General features: G+C 42.5%; 1 non-coding gene across 1 annotated transcript; it reads right to left on the reverse strand.

Moving 5' to 3' along the window:
- Window positions 1-2,694: 2,694 nt before the first annotated feature.
- On the reverse strand, window positions 2,695-2,850 carry LOC131161183 (5.8S ribosomal RNA). Its single transcript, XR_009138339.1, has one exon. It is a non-coding gene; the product is annotated as a 5.8S ribosomal RNA (ribosomal RNA).
- Between the last annotated feature and the right edge of the window lie 19,315 nt (window positions 2,851-22,165).

The following is a 22,165-nucleotide window of genomic DNA, read 5'->3' on the forward strand; positions in this document are numbered from 1 at the left end:
GTCATACACTAACCATGCCACGCACAAACCATGCCATGCACTAAAATACCATGCCCTGTCATATCACACCGTGTCATGCATGCTGTGTCATGTCTTATCATGTCATGTCATGCCGTGTCATGTCATGTCCTGTCCTATCATGCCGTCTCATGTCATGTTATGTCACGTCCTATCTTCTCATGTCATGTACTAGCCACACATACTAGGCCATCCACTAACCATACCATGTCGTGTCATGTCATGTACTAGCCACACATACTAGGCCTTGCACTAACCATGCCATGTATTTTTCATGCCTTGTCGTGTCATACCATGTCATGTCATGTCATGTCGTGTAATTTCATGAAGTGTCATGTCATGTACTATCCACACACATTAACCATGTCATGTCGTGTCATATAATGTCATGTCATGTCATGTACTAGCCACACACACTAGGTCATGCACAAACCATGTCATTTCGTGTCATGTCATGTCTTGTCATGTCATGCCATGTCGTGTCATGTCGTGTCATGATGTATCATCTCATGTCATGTACTAGCCACACACACTAGGTCACACACTAACCATGTCATGTCGTATCATGCCAAGTCGTGTCATGTCATGTCGTGTCATGTCATGTACTAGCCACACACACTAGACCATGCACTAACCTTCCCATGCTGTGTCATGTCATCCCGTGTCTTGCCATGTCGTGTCATGTCATGTCGTGTCATGTCATCCCGTGTCATGTCGTATCATCTCAGCTCATGTCATATACTAGCCACACACACTAGGCCATGCACTAACCATGTCATGTCACACAATGTCATGTCATGTCGTTTCATATTGTATCATCTCATCTCATGTCATCTACTAGCCACACACACTAGGCCATACACTAACCATGCCATGTTGTGTCATGTCATGTCATGTCGTGTCATGTACTAGCCACACACACTAGGCCATGCACTAACCATGCCGTGTCGTGTCATGTCATGTCGTATCATCTCATGTCATCTCCATGCACTAACCATGCCATGTCGTGTCATGTTGTAGCTATAGGTCATATCATGTCATGTCATGTCATGTAATGTAGTAGCTACATACACTAGGTCATGCACTAACCATGCACTAGGTCATGTCATGTCATGTCATGTCATGTCATGTAGTAGCCACACACAATAGGTTATGCACTGTGCCATGCCATGTAGTCTCCACGCACAATAGGCCATACACTAGGACATGCCATGTAGTAGCCACACACCCTAGGCCATGCACTAAGTCATGTCATGCCATGTAGTAGCCACACACAATAGACCATGCACTAAGCCATGTCATGCCATGTAGTAGCCACACATACTTTGCCATGCACTAGGATATGCCATGTAGTAGCCACTCACACTAGACCATACTTAAATGTCGATCGTTAGCGTGTGCATGGAAAGTAGGCATCAGTATGTAGTATGTATGCACTAAGTCATATGGTGACCATGTGTTTATGTCATGCATTAATCATGAGAATCCAGCCTCCATTTTACAAAATTAGTGCTTTATCCAATAGGCTCCTTTGTTATGTTACCGCACGTCAACGCTGACATGTCAACGCATGTCAATGCATGGGCCAATGATGGCAATCTAAATGTCAACACTGCACACATCATGTCAACGCATGGCCCAACGATGACAAATATGGATCCCAACAATGCATATGGCCATTCACTGTTTAGTGTCACCGTGCACTATGCCCAATGAGTTTACTCACTCGTTGACTCCCACACATGTCAAACTCCTTGGTCCATGTTTCAAGACGGGTCGAATGAGGAGCCCGCAGGCCGATGCTTGGAGCACGCAAGTGCATAAGCACGCCATAACAGCGCGCACTACCGACCACAATCATAGCAACGACATCTCCACAAGCATATCAACTGCCTGGGCTTAGGGCGCTGCCACAATCTACATCGGTCCACATCTCGAGTCGATCGGTGGACCGGCTTATCACCATTCCATATCCGACTGAGATGCATCGCCGGCCCTCATCCGCTTCCCTCCTGACAATTTCAAGCACTCTTTAACTCCCTTTTCAAAGTCCTTTTCATCTTTCCCTCGTCGTACTTTTTTGCTATTGGTCTCTCGCCAATATTTAGCCTTGGACGAAATTTACCGCCCAATTAGGGTTGCATTCCCAAATAACCTGACTCGCCAACAACGCTTTGTAATGCAATAGGGTCCGAGCATGACAGGGATCTCACCTTCTTCGGTGACCTCTTCCAGGGGACTTGGGCCCAGTCCATCGCTGAGGACGCTTCTACAGACTACAATTCGAACAACATTGTTGTCCGATTCTTAAGCTGGGCTCTTCCCAGTTCGCTCACCGTTACTAAGGGAATCCTTGTAAGTTTCTTTTCCTCCTCTTATTGATATGCTTAAACTCGGTGGGTAGCCCCGCCTGACCTGAGGTCAGGATAGAGTATTGTCTTTTATAAACAAATATTAAAGGGTCGAGTGAGATCCTTACGTCAACGCAACTCAAACGATGGAGCATGACACAATGAAAGGGTCTAACAACCACCAATCGCCATTTTGTGTGTCGTCTAGACCTCATATTTTCAACCAAAAGCCCACAACTAAGTGCATGGGAGGCCAACATCCACCCACATAGTATCCCACCCCTAACAATGTTTTGTGGGAAAGGGTTTAGGGTGACGGATCATGTGACACCCAGGCAAACGTACCCTCAGCCTAATGGCTTCGGGTGCAACTTGCATTCAAAGACTTAATGATTCACGAGATTCTGTAATTCACACCAAGTATCGCATTTTTCTGCGTTCTTCATCGATGCAAGAGCTGAGATATCTATTTTCGAGGGACATTATAGTGCAAAAATAATCACATCACATTGCACTGTAGACGAGGCAACAAGTGAATGTTCTTTAGTTTCAATTCCTTGGTGCATGCCGCGCCCGAGTTATTATGAAACTCATCAAAATGAGCATGCAAACAAACATGATTTCCCATTCAATAAAAAATGGGGAACACCTACGTTGCAATGTTCAAATCGATAAGGGTGAGGTGAGCATGAAGCAATCACCACTATGTAAATAATGTGTTCGCGGGTCATTCTTTGGCAAGTTTTGACAATGATCCTTCCGCAGGTTCACCTACGAAAACGTTACGACTTCTCCTTCCTTTAAATGAAAAGGTTGAGTGGACTTCTTGTGACATCACCGGTAGCGAACCGCCCACATCGCGCAATCTGAACACTTCACCGGACCATTCAATCGATAGGAGCGACGGGCAGTGTGTACAAAGGGCAGGGATGTAGTTAGCACGAGCTAATGACTTGCTCTTACTAGGAATTCCTTGTTGAAGACCAAAAATTGCAATGATCTATCCCCATCACGATGAAATTTCAAAGATTACCTGGGCCTGTCGGCCAAGGCTATAGACTCATTGAATACATCAGTGTAGCACGCATGCGACCCAGAACATCTAAGGACATCACAGACCTGTTATTGCTTCAAACTTCCATGGCCTAACTGGCCATAGTCCCTCTAAGAAGCTGGCCGTGAAGGGTCACCTCAACATAGCTAGTTAGCAGGCTGACGTCTCGTTTGTTAACGAAATTAACCCGACAAATCGCTCCACCAACTAAGAACGACCATGCACCACCACCCATAGAATCAACTTGTTAGAGAGAGAATCTCTCCCTTCTCTCTAAGAAGGTGCAAGTCGTGAAGTTTGATCTTGGGTTCTTCTTGATTTGGAGATAGTTTGGTGTTGTTTGTTGTGATCGAAGGCAGATTGAGACAAGGAGCTACTGCAAATTGATTTTTAAATCAAGTTGCTGTAGTGGATTTTGAATTCGTGGTTGATTTCCATTTTCCCGCTCATGGTTAGGGTTTGAATCTCGAACCTTCCCTGAGCTCGATGGAAGATGATGCAACGAATATGGAACAAGAATTGAAGGCAAAGCAGGAGACAATGAAGGAGAAGGTTGAGAAAGCATTAAAATTCATCGAGTATAGCGGAGGTGACAGAGAGATCTGGACCTTGAGGAGTGAACAGGAAGTTCTTGAAGAACATAACAGATTACTGTAGAGTCTTGAGATGAAATTCCAGTAGTCGAAAGCCAATCTATCCCCAGAAAGGCTTATGGAAATTATTCAAGACCATCTGGGTCTGTCTGCATGTGACTCAGGCGGTGGAGAAGCATATGGGACTTCTCGGGGTGTGGGAATGGCAACCCCGATGGTCCTAAATGAGAAGATTATGGAAGCATTAGGGCTTATGGAGAAGGAAGAGTCTCCTAAGTGCTCGGGATAAATGAAGAGACCAGAGATAGGCAAGAGACTATGGGGCGATGACAATCTGGAATGTACTGAAATGAGGGAAACTGAAACTCGTAACCAGATAGAAGAAGGAGGAAAGGATCACAAGGAAAGAATAGTCCTAAGGCACAATAGAAGGGTACCCTTAAGGCACAATAGAAGGGTACCCTGGTCAGAACTATTTGCCTACAACAGGAAACCTGAGGCTTGTACCCCAATCCCTGCCTTCCCCTCGGATGGTCAACCCTATGCTATCAATAGGAGAACTCTGTTCATGAAAAGGATGCCAGAAAATTCCAATTTGGGTAATAACACAGAACAACTCTACCGATATGGATCTAGTTGGAAGAATTTGCTCAGAAGTAGGAAAGCCAACATGTGCAGACAAACTAACGATGATGCAGGCCAGAATCTCTTTTGCACGAGTTCTGGTTGAAGTGGATGTAGCAAAAAAGATAAATTATTCTGTAAAGATCATCATGCCAGATGATGAGGAATTAAATCAGGCTATTGTGTATGAAAACATGCCCTATTTCTGTACCCACTGCAAGCATGTGGGGCATTCAGTAAAATATGTGTGGGATAAAGAAACAAACAAGAGAAGCTGGTAAAGTGTATGTGGCCAAAATTCCTAGTAATGTGAATCAAGCTGGAGTGGATGGGAATGTAAATCAAGGGGACAAGGAGAAGGACAAAGTAAAAGATGCAGTTGAAGGTGGAAAATCAGTATGTGAAAAGAAGGAACACTGTATGGTGTAAACTGGATCGAGTGGTGGTGAACCAAATATGGCTAATGAAGTGCTGGAATACCTAGGTAGAATTTCAATTTCCTAGTGTCCTCTCAGATCATTCTTTTAGTCTGGTAACCCTATTTGATGGCCAAGACATGGGAAAAGTGTCGTTCAAATTCTTTAACATGTGGTGCAACCATGAGGAATTTCAGAAAACTGTAGAACAAGTGTGGGAAAGACACTACGAAGGGTATAGTTAGTACAGTCTGGTTAAGAAGCTCCAAGGCCTAAAAAAACCTTTTAAGGTTCTAAACAAGATTCACTTCTCTCATATATCAACCAGAGCTAAAAGAGAGCTAGTGCTGAGCTTGTAGATGCACAGGAAAAACTACACAATACCCGCTCTGGTCATGTATTGCAGAAGGAAGTGACTGTCAAGAGATGTGAAGCTAAGAGACTGGAAGAGGCCAACAGGAAATTCTTAGCTCAAGTAGCTAAGTGTAAATACCTCAAATACAGTATTAGAGGTTCAGCTTATTTCCATGCCTTACTGAGAAGAAATAGTGCTAGAAATCATATCACCTTAATTACAAAACAAAATGGAGAGACAACAGAATCTTATGAGCAGGTTGCTTATGAATTTATGGAATACTATAAACAGATATTGGGGATGGAGCAATGTTGTACAAAGGTAGATGAGCAGGTAATTCTAAAAGGACCTGTACTGAGTGAAGACAGAAGAAAACAGATGATTGCTCCTATATCAGATAAGGAAATCAAGAGTGCCCTGTTTAGTATTGATGATGGAAAATCTCCAGGGCCAGATGGATACTCTGCAGGATTCTTTAAAAAGGCTTGGAATATAGTAGGAATGGATGTGATCAAAGTAGTAAAAGAATTCTTTATGACAAGAAAAATACTCAAGCAGCTTAATCACATAAATATTGCTCTAATTCCTAAATCATCCCACGCATCCAATGTTAATGACTACAGACCAATATCCTGTTGCAATGCAGTCTACAAAATTATTTCAAAGGTGATTGCAGTGAGAATCAAACCATGCCTAGAAGAACTGATAAATCCAGCTCAAGCTGCTTTTGTCAAAAATAGAAGTATGGCTGAAAATGTATACTTGGTACAGCAGCTGGTTAGAGGCTATGCTAGAAAGAGAGTATCACCCAGATGCCTACTGAAAATTGATTTAAGGAAAGCCTTTGACACTGTGGCTTGACCTTTCATATCTGATATACTAAAATATTTGAAGTTTCCACCTAAAATGATAGGTTGGATTATGGAATGTGTAACTACTACCTCATTTTCCATCTCAATAAATGGAAGATTGTTTGGACATTTCAAAGGGAAAAAGGGTCTTAGATAAGGAGATCCTCTACCCCCCCCCCCCCTCCTATTTTTCATATGCATGGAATTCCTATCGAGACAACTGAAATCTCTAGAAGGAAAGTTCTACTTCAGATTCCATCTGAGATGTGAGAAATTGAAAATCTCCCACCCGATTTTTGCTAATGATTTGATGTTATTCTCTAGGGGTGACTCTACATCAGTTGGGTACTTAATGGATTGCTTGAAAATATTTTCCAATTGCTCTGGATTGACAGCTAACACCCTGAAATCAAGTATGCATCAAGCTGGAATCAAACATCAGGAACTGGATAAGATAACAAATCTAACTGGTATCAGTTTAGGTGATTTCCCTTTTAGATATCTGAGAGTTCCTTTGCTGGCATCAAAACTGAACTCAGCTCATTACAGTCCAATAGTTAATCGAATATCAAATATGTTGAAGGACTGGCATGGGAATACATTATTTTATGCAGGGAGGCTAGAGGTTTTGAACTCAATCATACAGGGAGTGGAGTGTTTTTGGTTGGCCATCTTCCCTATCCCATTAAATGTGATAAACCAGATTATAAAGTTCTGCAGAGGGTTTTTGTGGGGAGGTAGAAAGAAACCGCTAGTAGCTTGGCAAGATGTCTGTACTCCAAAAACTGAAGGGGGACTAGGGGTATTTGATTTAAGCTCATGGAATAAGACTCTGATGACTAAAGCTTTATGGAATATTAGCTCAAAGAATGATACGCTGTGGTCAAGATGGATCCACCAAATTTATTTATGAAATACTACTATCTAGGATGTAGCAACTAAGAAGGAACACTCTAATCTGTTTAAAAATCTGCTGGGAATTAGAGATGAACTGCTGAGGAGATGCGGAGGTGAAAGAAATGTTATCAAACTGCTGGAAGGATGGGGAACAGACTCACATCAGTGCAATGAATTTTGGAGGTGGAAGAATCACAAAGTGCCATGGGTAAAGGAAGTATGGTACAGGGGAAACCTTCCCAAACACTCATTTTGTCTTTGGCTGGAAGTGTTGGGGAAACTCCCTACATGTGATAAAGTAACAGTTAAGGGCATAGATCAGATCTACATATTCTATAAGGCATAGCCTAAAACTTTAGACCATTTGTTCTTCAAATGTTGTCTCTCAGCTGGGGTGTGGAAGGAGATCAGAAGATGGTTGGGCCTAAGAAGGGAGATGAACACAATAAAATCTACTATGAAGTGGCTGCATAAAGAAGTAAAAGGGAATGGATTCCACTCGGCAGGGAGAAGGATTGGCTTGGCAGTAACGGTATATTTTCTATGGCATTTCAGAAATAAAGGAAGGTTTGAGAATCACACCATCTCCTCACATGAAATAGTAAAAGTGATCCAAAAGCAAATATACATGGCTGTGTTTGGAAAGTTTGGAATGAATTCATATGATTAATATGTAATGAAAAATTGTAGATTGGAAATGAGGAATGAGGGATGGGAACTTGGAATTCTGAAGTGTAATTGCCTCATTATTTTAACCCCCTGGGAATGCCCAGGTTTTGATGTATACATTTTAGGAACTACCATTAATGGCCCCTAGGTATGCCCAGGTTTTTGATGTATTGCTTGGATGCATGTACTATACTATATAGGCTTTGTTTAAGGGTTTGTAATTAATAACAAGTCTCGGAGCACCTTTTTCTATTTCAGCTTGATTCTGAACATAGAAGGCTGCACAACTCCAAGGGGATTTACTTTTTCTAATAAGTTTTTTGTTAAGTAATTCTTGTATTTCTTTTTTTCATGTAAGGAACTTGTTCCTTTGTCCAAGGATGCCCAGTAGTGATGTACATACGCAATTTTGATCAATATACTTTTACCTTTGATAAAAAAAAAAAAAGCTTTCAGTCTATTAATCCTTACTATGTCTGGACCTAGTAAGTTTGCCCGTGTTAAGTCAAATTAAGCCACAGGCTCCACTCCTGGTGGTGCCCTTCCATCAATTCCTTTAAGTTTCAGCCTTGCGACAATACCCCCCCCCCCCCGGCGGAACCCAAAAACTTTGATTTCTCATAAGGTGCCAGTGGAGTCCTATAAGCAACATCCACTGATCCCAAGTCGGCATCTTTTATGGTTGAGACTAGGACGGTATCTGATCATCTTCGAGCCCCCAACTTTCATTCTTGATTAATGAAAAAATCCTTGGAAAATGCCTTCGAAGTTGTTCGTATTTCATAAATCCAATAATTTCACCTCTGACTATGAAATACGAATGCCCCCGACTATCCCTGTTAATCATTACTCCGATCCCGAAGGCCAACAGAATAGGACCAAAATCCTATAATGTTATCCCATGCTAATGTATCCAGAGTGTAGGCTTGCTTTGAACATTCTAATTTCTTCAAAGTAATAGCATCGGAGGCACAACCCGGCTAATTAGGCCAAGAGCGCATCGCCGATAGAAGGGATGGGATGACCGGTGCACACCAAAAGGCGGACCGATCAACCCAACCCAAGGTCCAACTATGAGCTTTTTAACTGCAACAACTTAAATATACGCTCCTGGAGCTGGAATTACCACGGCTGCTGCACCAAACTTGCCCTCCAATGGATCCTCGTTAAGGGATTTAGATTGTACTCATTCCAATTACCAGACACATAGAGCCCGATATTCTTATTTATTGTCACTACCTCCCCGTGTCAATATTGGGTAATTTGCGCGCCTGCTACCTTCCTTGGATGTGGTAGCCGTTTCTTAAGCTCCCTCTCCAGAATCTAACCCTAATTCTCCGTTACCCGTCACCACCATGGTAGGCCACTATCCTACCATCGAAAGTTGATAGGGCAGATATTTGAATGATGCGTCGCCGGCACCAAGGCCGTGCGATCCGTCGAGTTATCATGAATCATCAGAGCAACGGGCAAAGCCCGCGTCGACCTTTTATCTAATAAATGCATCCCTTCCAGAAGTCGGGGTTTGTTGCACGTATTAGCTCTAGAATTACTATGGTTATCCGAGTAGCAAATACCATCAAACAAACTATAACTGATTTAATGAGCCATTCGCAGTTTCACAGTCTGAATTAGTTCATACTTACACATGCATGGCTTAATCTTTGAGACAAGCATATGACTACTGGCAGCATTAACCAGGTAGCATTGTTTATCGACACCGACACCATATGAGCCTAAAAGGCAATCAAAGCAAGTGTCATCGTCGTGTGTTGCATCAAGTGATAAACACTTGGTTAAGGGCACATTGGAGTGTAAACCCCATCCCCGCACAAGGTTCTATATCCAAGAGCACGAGCAATTGAACCCGAACAAACCATGAGCATAAGACACACAAGTGAAGCATATGCATGGATCGTAGGGGTTGCTTCTAGGTTCACCATACACCCCAAAAAGAGGCGTATGGAAAAAATAGAGACATCAATCGATAATTCCTTCAACTTAGGTAGGCAACACAGGAATCAATATTTTTCCAAAGGAAGCGATTCACTTGAAGCAACAATGAAAAGGAATGTATGGGTACAGTTCTCAGTATAAGCAAAGAGCCAGCAAACCCACAAAAACCAATGGCCACTCACACACCATTGCATACACTTGACCACAAACCCAAAAAAATGCAATGTAATTCACTAGGCAAAAAGCCTTGTGCAAATATACACACATTAAGTAGGATTGTCGAAGCACCACTAGGCGCGATAGCAACATAACCAACAATTCTTCAGAGAACATGCTTCAAGAATGAAAAAGCAGAGGGAATGCATGTAAACATAAATAAGATATTATATTAGCTTTAAATGAAAGCAATCAACATCCAATGTCAACAACATAGGCATCAATGGCTATTATAAAACCCATAAAATAGCTTAATTGTATAAACATCCACTAAATTGGGTGTGGCAGAGAAATCAAAGGAAATCAATACCCAGTGACAAGATATAAGCATTGATGGCCATTATAAGCTCGATGCAATAGCATGGTTGCATAAACATGCACTCAATAGGGTTGGTAAAGGGCTAACAAAGAAAACAAGAAAACCAATAAATGGAAGGTACATCAATGAGTAGGACTACGAAAGAAAATAAAGATATTGAATGACATATAAATGCAAATATGTTATTACTCTTGCTCAAACACAAGCAAATCAACACGTAATGACAAGATATAAGCATTGATGGCCATCGTAAGCTTGGTGCAATAGCATAATTGCATGGTAGCATCAATAAGTAGGCCTATCACAAAAAAAGGATTATATGCAATGACATATTTATGTAACTTTGCTATCACTTTGGCTTAAACACAAGAAAATCAACACCCAATGATAAAATATAGGCCTCAATTACCATCGTAAGCCGAATGTAATAGCATAATTACATAAACATGCAGCCAATGGGTGTAGTTGGGCTAAGAAAACAAACAATAACAATGATTTTTCTTTGTGAATGTGGAAAATGGACATATCAAGAAGCATCCATCCAAGTTGGCATGGGGCACATAAAAGCATCCAACCAAATTTGCATGAGGCTACCATACATCAAAACGACTTGGCATGGTGCTACCATGCATATAAAAGCATCCAACCGACTTGACATGGGCTACCATGCACATATTGCTCATTATCATGGCACATTAATCACATGGCCCAACAATGACAAATCTGAATGTCAACAATGCCAACAGCACATGGCCATGCATGGTTAAGGGTCATCGAGTACGCATTTGGTTAACCACATGGCTATGCATCATTAAGTGTCATCAAGTAAATATTTGGCTAACCACATGGCCCAATGATGATAAATCTGAATGCCAACAAGACCCACTACACGTCCGTGCATGGCAACGAATGGTTGTGTTAATAGTAATCATTTTCTTAACCGCATAGCCCAATGATGGCAAATCTGAATGTTTTGCGCATGGCCACAAATGGTTGTGTCAATGATACGGATTTGGTTAACCACATGGCCCAACGATGACGAATCCGAATGTCAACAATGCCATGTACACATCCGCGCATGGCCACGAATGGTTGTGTCAACGATAAGCATTTGGTTAACCGAATGGCCCAATGATGACAAATCTGAATGTCAATAACGGAAACTACACATTCACACATGGCCACGAATGGTTGTGTCAACGATAAGCATTTGGTTAACTGCATGGCCCAACGATGACAAATCTGAATGTCAACAATGCCAATTACACATCCACGCATGGCCACGAATGGTTGTGTCAACGATAAGCATTTGGTTAACCGTATGGCCCAAAGATGAAAAATTCGAATATCAACAATTTCCACTACACATCCGCGCATGGCCACGAATAGTTGTCAACAATAAGCATTTGGTTAACCGCATGGCCCAACGATGATAAATTTGAATGTCAACAATTTTCACTACACATCCGTGCATGGCCACGAATGGTTGTCAATGATAAGCATTTGGTTAACCGCATGGCCCAACGATGACAAATTCGAATGTCAACAATTCCCACTACACATCCACGCATGGCCACGAATGGTTGTTAATGATAAACATTTGGTAACCGCATGACCCAACAATGACAATGTTAGAATTTGTGTATTCCCAAGAGGGGGGGTGAATTGGAATTTTAAAATTTATCACCTAGGTTGAACTGGATAAATAGCAGTATATACACAACCTAGGATATGCCTATTCAATTTCCAAATGCGTAGATAAGTATAATGTGAAATTTAAGTCATACGCATCATTCGCCCATAACATACATGTGCGGTAAATATAAAGTGCGAAAATATAAATGAACACACGATATGTTATCGGGGTTCGGCCAACCGCGCCTACGTCCCCGCCTCAAGCTCGCAAGCTAGAGGATTCCACTAATAGCTCACTTAAGGGTGGAGCGGCACCGTTTACAACCAGGTCAAATTAACACAGGGTTGACCTCAACCTTAATCAGGTCAAATTAACACAGGGCTGACCTCAACCTTAACCAGGTCAAATTAACACAGGGCTGACCTCAACCTTAACCAGGTCAATTAGCGGGGCTGACCTCAACCTACACGCCTTAACAAGACGACGCACCTAGCTTTCCTAACCGGGTCTAAGCCATTCCGGGACTATTCCAGGGCTAGTCTCCCTCTTCAGGCCCGTGCCTGGAAATACAACCAAAGTGTATTACAATGAAATGGTACAGTGATTATGCTTTCAAGTAAAGCAGATATGTACCCAAATTCGCGCAATAATATACACCACAAATATGAAATAATTTGTAAGCTCAGTGTGGTCTAAGATGTCAACTCTCAAATAGATTTACTATCAGTCTAATGCGTACGTGAGAGTGCAAACCTAAATGATCTTTGTATCACAGGATATTCAATCTAAGTGCTCAAACAAAGATATCATCCAAACTTCATATATTTCAATCAACAAGTTTTCTCAATACACATATGTATATGAAGCTCTAGCAACGTATAAGTTTGGTTCGCAAAAGGATATTCAATCTTTGTATTCAGCAAGAGATATATGAGTTAACGAGTATTGCAACAAAGATTTTATCACACAAGCAAATATCTCATCAAATATTTTCAAGATTAATAACACAGTAGATATTTGAAAATGTTTTGCAACCAAAATACAAATACAATCTTCTTAAGATGTTGCAATGGAGGTGCAAATCTTAGAAGATCTATCAAAGTATTCTTAGGATAGACTTATTAATAAAGTCCGCTAAGAATACTTAGGGTTTAGCTCTCAAAGATAATACAACAATCAAATATGAATGGGAGAGCAAACCTTACTAAATAAACACACTCAATCGACTTACAGAGGGTTTAAGAGATCGAAGAAGGTAAGCATGAGTGAATAGGGCTTGGAAATGAGTATTATAGGGTTTTGGTTTTTCAAAGGATTTTCCCTAATCAAAGTGGCTAATCCCTCTAATCTTTGCAAATGAAGACATATATATAGGCAAGGGAGAAAATATGACCGTTGGGGACCTATAGGGTATTATTAGAAAAGTTTAATGGAGTTTAATGCATTTTAACCCTGTTTAGAAAAATACTAACCACGGTAAAAATGGGAACAACCCGAGAGGTCCGGTCGACCAAAAGTGGTTCGGTCGACCGGGACTCATGTAGCTCGGTCGACCGAGGGCATTTTGAACTAAGGGATCGGTCGACCGGGCAGGGGCGATTTTTCAATATTCCGAGGTTCGGTCGACCGGACACTTTTTGAACTACATGGCTCGGTCGACCGGAAAGGGAAATTTCCCAAACTTCTGAGGTTCGGTCGACCGGGGGACTTTTGAACTGAAATGCTCGGTCGACCAGACCGCTGGGAATTCTCCCAAGACCCTTCGGTCGACCAGGTAGTTGGAGTACAAGAGTGGTCGGTCGACCGGGAGGTCAAACGGTTGACTCCCAGGTGGTTCGGTCGACCGAGGTCAAATGACCTATAAGGGCTCGGTCGACCGGGCCAGGGTCAAATAGTTGACCCGGACCGGTTTCGGTCGACTGGACCAATTTGAACTGAAATGGTCGGTCGACCGAAGGTGCACAAAGTGTGCAATTTGGTCCCAAATTGACCCAAATAAGTCTATTTCAAGTGCCTAATAAACATATGTGCATATGTGTGTGTCCTAAGGTCACTTGGGGTCTAATTTGAAATCACCGAAAAAGTCCGGTGTCGGTCGACCTCGGTCGACCGAGGGTTCACCCTAAGGTCTTTCTATGGTTCGGTTTGAGCTTACAGATTAAATCATGCATGTGATGTGTGTGTGAGCTTATTACAACCCGAATGCCCTAATTACTATTACAGACATTTCCTACTTAAATATTACAGACCCGAATATAAATTACAACAAATCAATTATATCAAGGGTCTTCAAGGTCTTCGTTTTCCTCCGGGTCTCCGAGTGCCATCATAGGATACTGCCAAGATAAACCTACACAACAACTTGGCAATCATTAAATACTTGAGTATTTGTCATAATCAAAACAGGGTGTAACACGTAAGGTCAACAGACAACATGAGTGTCAATGATGCCCAGAGCATGTCAACGAAGGGCTATATGGCTAGCCCACGGTTGACAGGTGCTTGAGCGCCTTCCCCCCCCCCCCCCCCCTAAAGAGCTTTATATGCCATTTTGGGTTTGGCATAAGGAAACATCAATTTGTCCGAGTAATATTGGGGTTTTTTTAAGAAATTGTCAATATTTTTAGGATATGTTTTCCATTATAGGAAGGGCATAATAAAGGCTACCTCCAAAAAAAATTTGGAATTTTACGGGGTATGGTGTAATTATTATTAATTTTTGAATTAAAAATAAGTAAAATTCAATAAAAATAGCAAATAAATTCATAAAATTATGAAAATTTTTGGAGAAGTATAGGGTCACATTTTGAGGCTATGGGTAACTTTTTTTTTGGTTTTTCAATTGAATAAATCAAGAAAAATTCTAAGGAAGTTTGTGTGCATGTCACGCGGTTTGGTTCGATTTTATGAAGGGAGAGCACAATTTTTGGGAGATGTTTTCTATTATAGGAAGGGCATAACAAAGGCTACCTCCAAAAAAAATTCTGAATTTTCCTGGCTTTAGTGTATTTATTATTAATTTTTGAATTAAAAATAGGGAAAAATTAGGGAAAATAGCAAATAAATTTGGAAAATTATGAAAATTTGTGGGGAGGTAGAGCGTTCCATTTTGAGGCTTTGGATACTTGGATTTTGGGGTTTTCACTCTTTTAAGGCTAGAAACATGCCGTCGAAGGTAGCGGTGCACGGCGCACGGGTTGGTTCGGTTTTTTTGTGGTTGGGCCTTCAAGGAGGGTGCATCATGGCTTCCTTCCAAGGGGCCTGCTTATCCCCATGATGCTACCCAATTGCCCCACCCACTGATTATGCCGACATGCACCCGAATGGGATGAGGGTGAACCGTGTGTTTGTACAAAAAGGCCTTATCATGTCCCCACTAATGATGTTTAAGGGAGGAAGGCATACCCTTGTTTATGTCATGTCATGTCGTGTCGTGTCGTGTTGTGTCATGTATTAGCCACAGACACTAGGCCATGCACTAAGTCATGCCATGCCATGCAATAGCCACAGACACTAGGCCATGCACTAAGTCATGTCATGCCATGTAGTAGTCATACGCAATAGACCATGCACTAGGTCATGCAGTAAGCCATGGCATGTAGTAGCCACACATACTATGTCATGCACTAGGTCATGCCGTGTCATGTCATGTCATGTTGTGTCATGTCATATCATCTTATGTCATGGACTAGCCTCACACACTAGGCCATGTACCGTGTCATGTCATGTCGTGTCATGTCATGTACTAGCCACACACACTAGGCCATGCACTAACCATGCCATACGGTGTCATGTCATGCCATGTTATGTCATGCACTAGCCACACACACTAGGCCATGCCTTAACCATGTCATGCCATGTTGTGTCATGCCATGTTGTGTCATGTCATGTCGTGTCATGTCATGTACTAGCCACACACACTAGGCCATGCACTAACCATGCCATGTCGTGTCATGTCATGCCGTGTGTCATGAGCTAAGCTTGTTCAGGGCATTATGCTTGCCTATGACCACTTGCCCCATGTGTTTGGGATGGGTTTCCATCATGTAAATACTAGTGTAGGGTTATTTTCCAATATTTATTTCATTGTAAGCCAAATAAGGCAGTATGACTCCTCAGTCACTTTGATGTTTCCTAGTGCTAGAGTGAGAATAGCACAGAAAGCTCTTTAGGGTAGGGTGAGTGTTCATCAATCATTGTAAAACTCACTAGCAATTGTCAACGTGCTTAGCTTACTTGCCTCCCTCGCTAAGTACACAATGTCAACAGAGGATTTGTTAATGAATTACGTTTGCTTCAATGTTTACTGCTTGCTTGCCATGGCTTTCATGAATTGATTACTATTTTGGCTGCTATTTGAATGAATGCTAATGAAAGTGCTTCATGGATGAATGTTGGTAAACGATAGGCTGGCTAGTTAACTAAGAGTGCTTTAGCTAACGCTGCACGGCCCTTCACAACGGTGTGAAAATAGTCGGACCATGACACTTGGTATCAGAGCCAAGGCTCAGTTGCTACGAGAATTCAGTTGCCTTCGTTGTGGGATTTTGAAAGCTTTGGTAAGTGACCATGGCACCAAACAATGTTGAAAGAATCAGTGCACTAGAAGCATAGGTTGAAGAGACAACCAACAATATGGCCAACGAGATGGCCCAATTGAGGGGACTTGTTGATGAAGTGATGGGATCACAGAAGCATCAAGCAAGTTTGACAAGTGAAATGTTAGAGGACTTTCACCACACTATGGAAACTTTGCAGGCCCAGATGGCTGATCTAGATGCAAAGGTGAATTTGATGGTTCTTGCTATGGAGAAGTCCAACACTCCGGGAGTTAGTAAGACCAAGGTACCAGAACCTAGGACATATGGGGCTAGCCGTGATGCTAAGGAGTTAGAGAACTTCCTGTTTGATGTGGAACAGTATTTTTGCGCTGTGAGGATGGCCTCAGAACAAGTGAAAGTGGATACTGCAACCATGTACTTGGTTGGTGATGCCAAACTATGGTCGCGTGCTAAGTACAATGACATTGAAAATGGAAACGGTGTAATTGATAGTTGGGCAGACTTGAAGAGAGAGCTCAAGGCCCAATTCTTTCGTGAGAATGTTAAGTACAATGCAAGGAAAAAGCTAAGAGACCTCAAGCATACTAGGTCAATCAGGGAATACATGAAACAATTTTCTGCTTTAATGTTGCATATCCAGGATATGTCGGAGAAGGACAAGTTATTCTATTTTCTAAAGGGGATGAAACCGTGGGCAAGGACTGAACTTCATAGACAAAGAGTTCAAGACTTGTCTACTGCACAAGCTGCTGCAGAATGCTTGACTGACTACGCTTGGGAGAATACCACTTCGTCTAAAGGATCTGGTGGAGAGGGAAACAATGGAAAGTCTTTCAAGAAAGGCAAACCCAAGAGTGGGGGAGCCGACTATAAAGCATCAACCTTAAAGGAAGCTTCATCATCTTGAGGGTTCAACACGCCCAAGGGAAAGGGTAAACTTGAGTGTTTCTTGTATCGAGGTCCTCATAGAGTCTTTGAGTGTCCTCACAAAGAAACACTTAATTCTTTACAGGCTTCCATTTCCGAACAGGTAGTGGAAGACGATGGGGAAGAAGATGAGACCCCAAGGATGGGTGCAATGTGGTAGGTGAGCACATTGGAAAAGTAGGCGAAAGCCCTAAATGTTGCACGAGCCAGAGGGGTAATGTTTTTGGACTTGAGAATCAATGGGAAGAGCACCCACGCTATGGTGGATACCGGGGCTACCCATAACTTTTTTTCGCAACCGAAAGCTTAGAGACTCAACTTATCCTTAGAGAAGGATACATGATGCATGAAAACAGTTAATTCTGTAGCCCAGCCTACTCTGAGAGTAGCCAAACAAGTTATATGAAGCTTGGGCAGTGGGAAGGTCATGTGAATTTCATAGTAGTGCCATTGGATGACTTTCAAGTCATTTTGGGAATGGAATTCCTAAGGGGAACGAAGGTAGTGCTAATGCCTTCAGCTGGTTCCCTATGTTTGATGGGAGATCACCTGTGCATGGTGCAAGCTATCTTAACGAAAGGAGATGATGGGAAGTTCCTTTATCCACTCAACTCAAGAAAGGTTTGAAAAAGGGAGAGCATACATATCTAGCCACGGTGGTGGTAGATGAAGAAGTAGGCAAAGAGCTGGTGCCTATAACCATCCAAGCGGTGTTGGATGAGTACAAAGAGGTGATTCCAGATAAGTTGCCTCACAAATTACCTCCACTATGGGGTGTGGAGCATAAGATCGAGTTGTTTTCAGGAGTGAAACCACCTGAAAAAGGGCCATATCGGATGGCACCTCCAGAGTTAGCATAATTAAGGAAGCAACTTGATGAATTATTGGAAGTGGGATATGTTCGCCCTTCCAAAGCACCATTTGGAGCACTGGTGCAGTTTTAAAAAGAAACATGATGGGAGCCTACAGATGTGTGTAGACTACCACGCGCTCAACAAGGTGACAGTGCGCAACAAGTATCCTATTCCATTGATTGCTAATTTATTGGATCAGTTGAGTCACGCCAAGTACTTCACTAAACTTGACTTGAGGTCAGGCGACTATCAGGTGAGAATTACTGATGGGGATGAGCTGAAGACTACATATGTGACACGGTATGGGGCATATGAATTCTTGGTGATGCCATTCGGGTTGACGAATGCGCCTGCAACATTTTGTACCTTGATGAACCAGGTTTTTTGTGAGTACCTTGACAAGTTTGTCGTGGTGTACCTGGATGATATTGTTGTCTATAGTTCCACTCTGGAGGAACATAAAGAGCATCTACGGAAGGTGTTCAATGGGCTGAAGGGGAACGGTCTATATGTGAAGAAAGAGAAGTTCTTTTTTGCTTAGCAGAGCATCAAATTCCTTGGTTATGTGATTGAACAAGGTCATATTAGGATGGATATGGAGAAGGTAAGGGCAATTCAAGAACGGAAGATCCCAACAATAGTGAAAGAGTTGTGTTCCTTTCTTGGCCTTGCCAACTACTACAGGAAGTTCATAGAGGGGTATTCACGGAGAATGGCCCCTATGACAGAACTACTAAAGAAGGGTCATGGGTGGAACTGGATAGAGGAGTGCCAGGGAGCCTTTGATGACTTGAAGGATGCCATGATGAGAGATCCAGTACTAGCTCTTACGGATTTCATGAAACCCTTTGAGGTATAGACAGATGCATCAGAATTCGCCCTTGGAGGAGTCTTGGTACATGAAGGACACACTATTGCGTACGAAAGTCATAAGCTTAGTGAAGCAGAGCGGAGGTACACAACTCAAGAGAAGGAGATGGAAGTTGTGATACATTGTCTCCATGTGTGGAGGCATTACTTACTTGGGTCAAGGTTTGTGGTGAAAATAGATAACTCAATTGTTAGTCATTTCTTCACACAGCCAAAGATGACACCCAAGTAGGGCCGATGGCAGAAATTCTTGGCAGAATTTGATTTTTCCTTTGAGCACAAGGTGGGGCGATTGAACCAAGTCACGGATGCACTGAGTAGAAAGACCAGTGGCCTTACAAATGGTAACACATCTGACTTTGAGTACTGTTACCACAACGATGCGGGAGTGCATCAAGGAGAACTTAACCAAAGAACTAGTTGCGCAGAACTTAATGAAGCTTACCAAATAAGGGAAGGCACGATAGTTCTGGATGGAAGATGGATTACTAATGACCAATGGTAACCGGCTCTTTGTGCCATGAGCGGGTGATCTGAGGAAGACATTGTTAAAGGAATTTCATGATACCATGTGGGCCGGACATCCAGGATGGCAGTGTACTTTGGCCTTACTGAAGCAGGGGTACTATTGGCCGCACATGCATGATGATGTGGTTGATTATACCTGAACTTGTCTCACTTGCAAACAAGACAAGGTGGAGCGAAGGAAAATTGCAGGGCTATTGGATCCCCTGCCAATACCATCCAAACCGTGGGAAAGTGTCTCATTGGACTTCATCACCAACCTACCCAGAGTGGGAGACGCAAGGTCTATACTTGTTATTATAGAAAGGTTTTCTAAGTATGGTACATTCATAGCTGCACCGAAGTATTGTTTGGAAGAGGAGACAGCACAGTTGTTTTTTAAGAACATTGTGAAATATTGGGGTGTTCCCCAAGACATTGTTAGTGAGCGAGACTCAAGATTCACTGGAAACTTCTAGACATAACTTTTCAGAATCCTCGGTTCACAATTGGGAATCTCTTCAAGTTATCACCCATAGACAAATGACCAGACAGAGAGATTCAATGGACTACTTGAAGAGTACTTGTGCCACTTTGTCAATGCCAACCAGAAGAATTGGGTGCAACTACTTGATGTGGCTCAGTTCTGTTTCAATGCCCAAAAGTGCTCCACAACCAACAAGAGTCTTTTTGAGCTTGTTACAGGCCAGCAGTCGCTGTTACCTCACACAGTGGATGAGCCGTACAGAGGAAAGAGTCCCAGGGCGTACGTCTTTACCAAAGAATGAAGACAGAATGCTAAGATTTCCCGAGCCTACCTAGAGAAAGCTACTAAGCGAATGAAGAAGTGGGCAGATCAGAGGAGAAGACCGCAGCACTTCAACGTAGGTGACTTGGTGCTTGTTAAGCTCAATCCTGAATAGGTCAAGTCACTACAAGGATGAGATAGGAGACTACTTCACAAATATGAAGGACCAGTCCCCATCTTGGCCAAAGTTGGGAAGGTCTCCTACAAAATCGACCCTCCGACTTGGATGAAGTGCATCATATGTTTCACATCAGCTGCCTCAAGCTGTACAACACTGACACCGATGATCTAAGCAGAAATCAGTCAGCCAGAGCAGAAGTGAGTACAGTTCAACCTGACACATGTGAAGTTGAAGATATCCTTACAGATAGAGAGTTCACATCCTCAAGGAAGAAGCGACAGGAATTCTTAATGAAGTGGAAAGGCCTTGGTGATGAAGAAATTAGTTGAGTTTCTGCGGAAGATATGCAACCATTCGTAGACAAAGTCAGAGTGTACCTAGTGTCAAAGTCTACGAGGACGTCGACCGCATAAGTAGGGGAGAATGTCACAAGCTAAGCTTGTTCAGGGCATTATGCTTACCTGTGACCGCTTGCCTCGTGTGTTTGGGATGGGTTTCCATCATATAAATACTAGTGCAGGGTTATTTTCCAGTACTTATTTCATTGTAATCCAAATAAGGCAGTATGACTCCTCGGTCACTTTGATGTTTCCTAGTGCTAGAGTGAGAATAGCCCAGAAAGCTCTTTAGGGGAGGGTGAGTGTTCTTCAATCATTGTAAAACTCACTAGAAATTGTCAACATGCTTAGCCTACTTGCCTCCCTCACTAAGTACACAATCTCAATGGAGGATTTGTTAATGAATTATGTTTGCTTCAATGTTTACTGCTTGCTTGCCACGGCTTTCATGAATTGATTACTATTTCTACAGCTATTTGAATGAATGCTAATGAAAGTGCTTCGTGGATGAATGTTGGTAAATAATAGGTTAGCTAGTTAACCAAGAGTGCTTCAGCTAGTGCCGCACGGCCCTTCACAACGATGTGAAAATAGTCAGACCGTGACACCGTGTCATGTCATGTACTAGCCACACACACTAGGCCATGCACTAACCATGCCATGCACTAACCATACCATCTCGTGCCATGTAATGGCATGTCATGTCATGTTGTGTCATATCATGCCGTGTCATGTCATGTCATGTCGTATCATCTAATGTCATGTACTAGCCACACACACTAGGCCATGCACTAACCATGCCATGTCGTGTCATGTCATGCTGTGTCATGTCATGCACTAGCCACACACACTAGGTCATGCACTAGTCATGCCATGTTATGTCGTGTCACGCCGTGTCATATCATGTACTAGCCACACACACTAGGTCATGCACTAACAATGTCATGCCATGTCATGTCATGTAGTAGCCACACACACTAGGCCATGCACTAACCATGTCACGCACTAACCATGCCATGTCAAGTCATGTCATGCCGTGTCATATCATGTCGTCTCAGGTCATGTCGTGTTATGTCATATCATCTCATGTCATGTACTAGCCACACACTAGGCCATCCGCTAAACATACCATGTCGTGTCATGTCGTGTCGTGTCATGTCATGTACTAGCCACACACACTAGGCCATGCACTAACCATGCCATGTCCTGTCATGCCATGCCATGTC

This window comes from Malania oleifera, chromosome 7, assembly GCF_029873635.1.
Source record: "Malania oleifera isolate guangnan ecotype guangnan chromosome 7, ASM2987363v1, whole genome shotgun sequence".
In the NCBI taxonomy this organism is placed as follows: Eukaryota; Viridiplantae; Streptophyta; class Magnoliopsida; order Santalales; family Ximeniaceae; genus Malania; species Malania oleifera.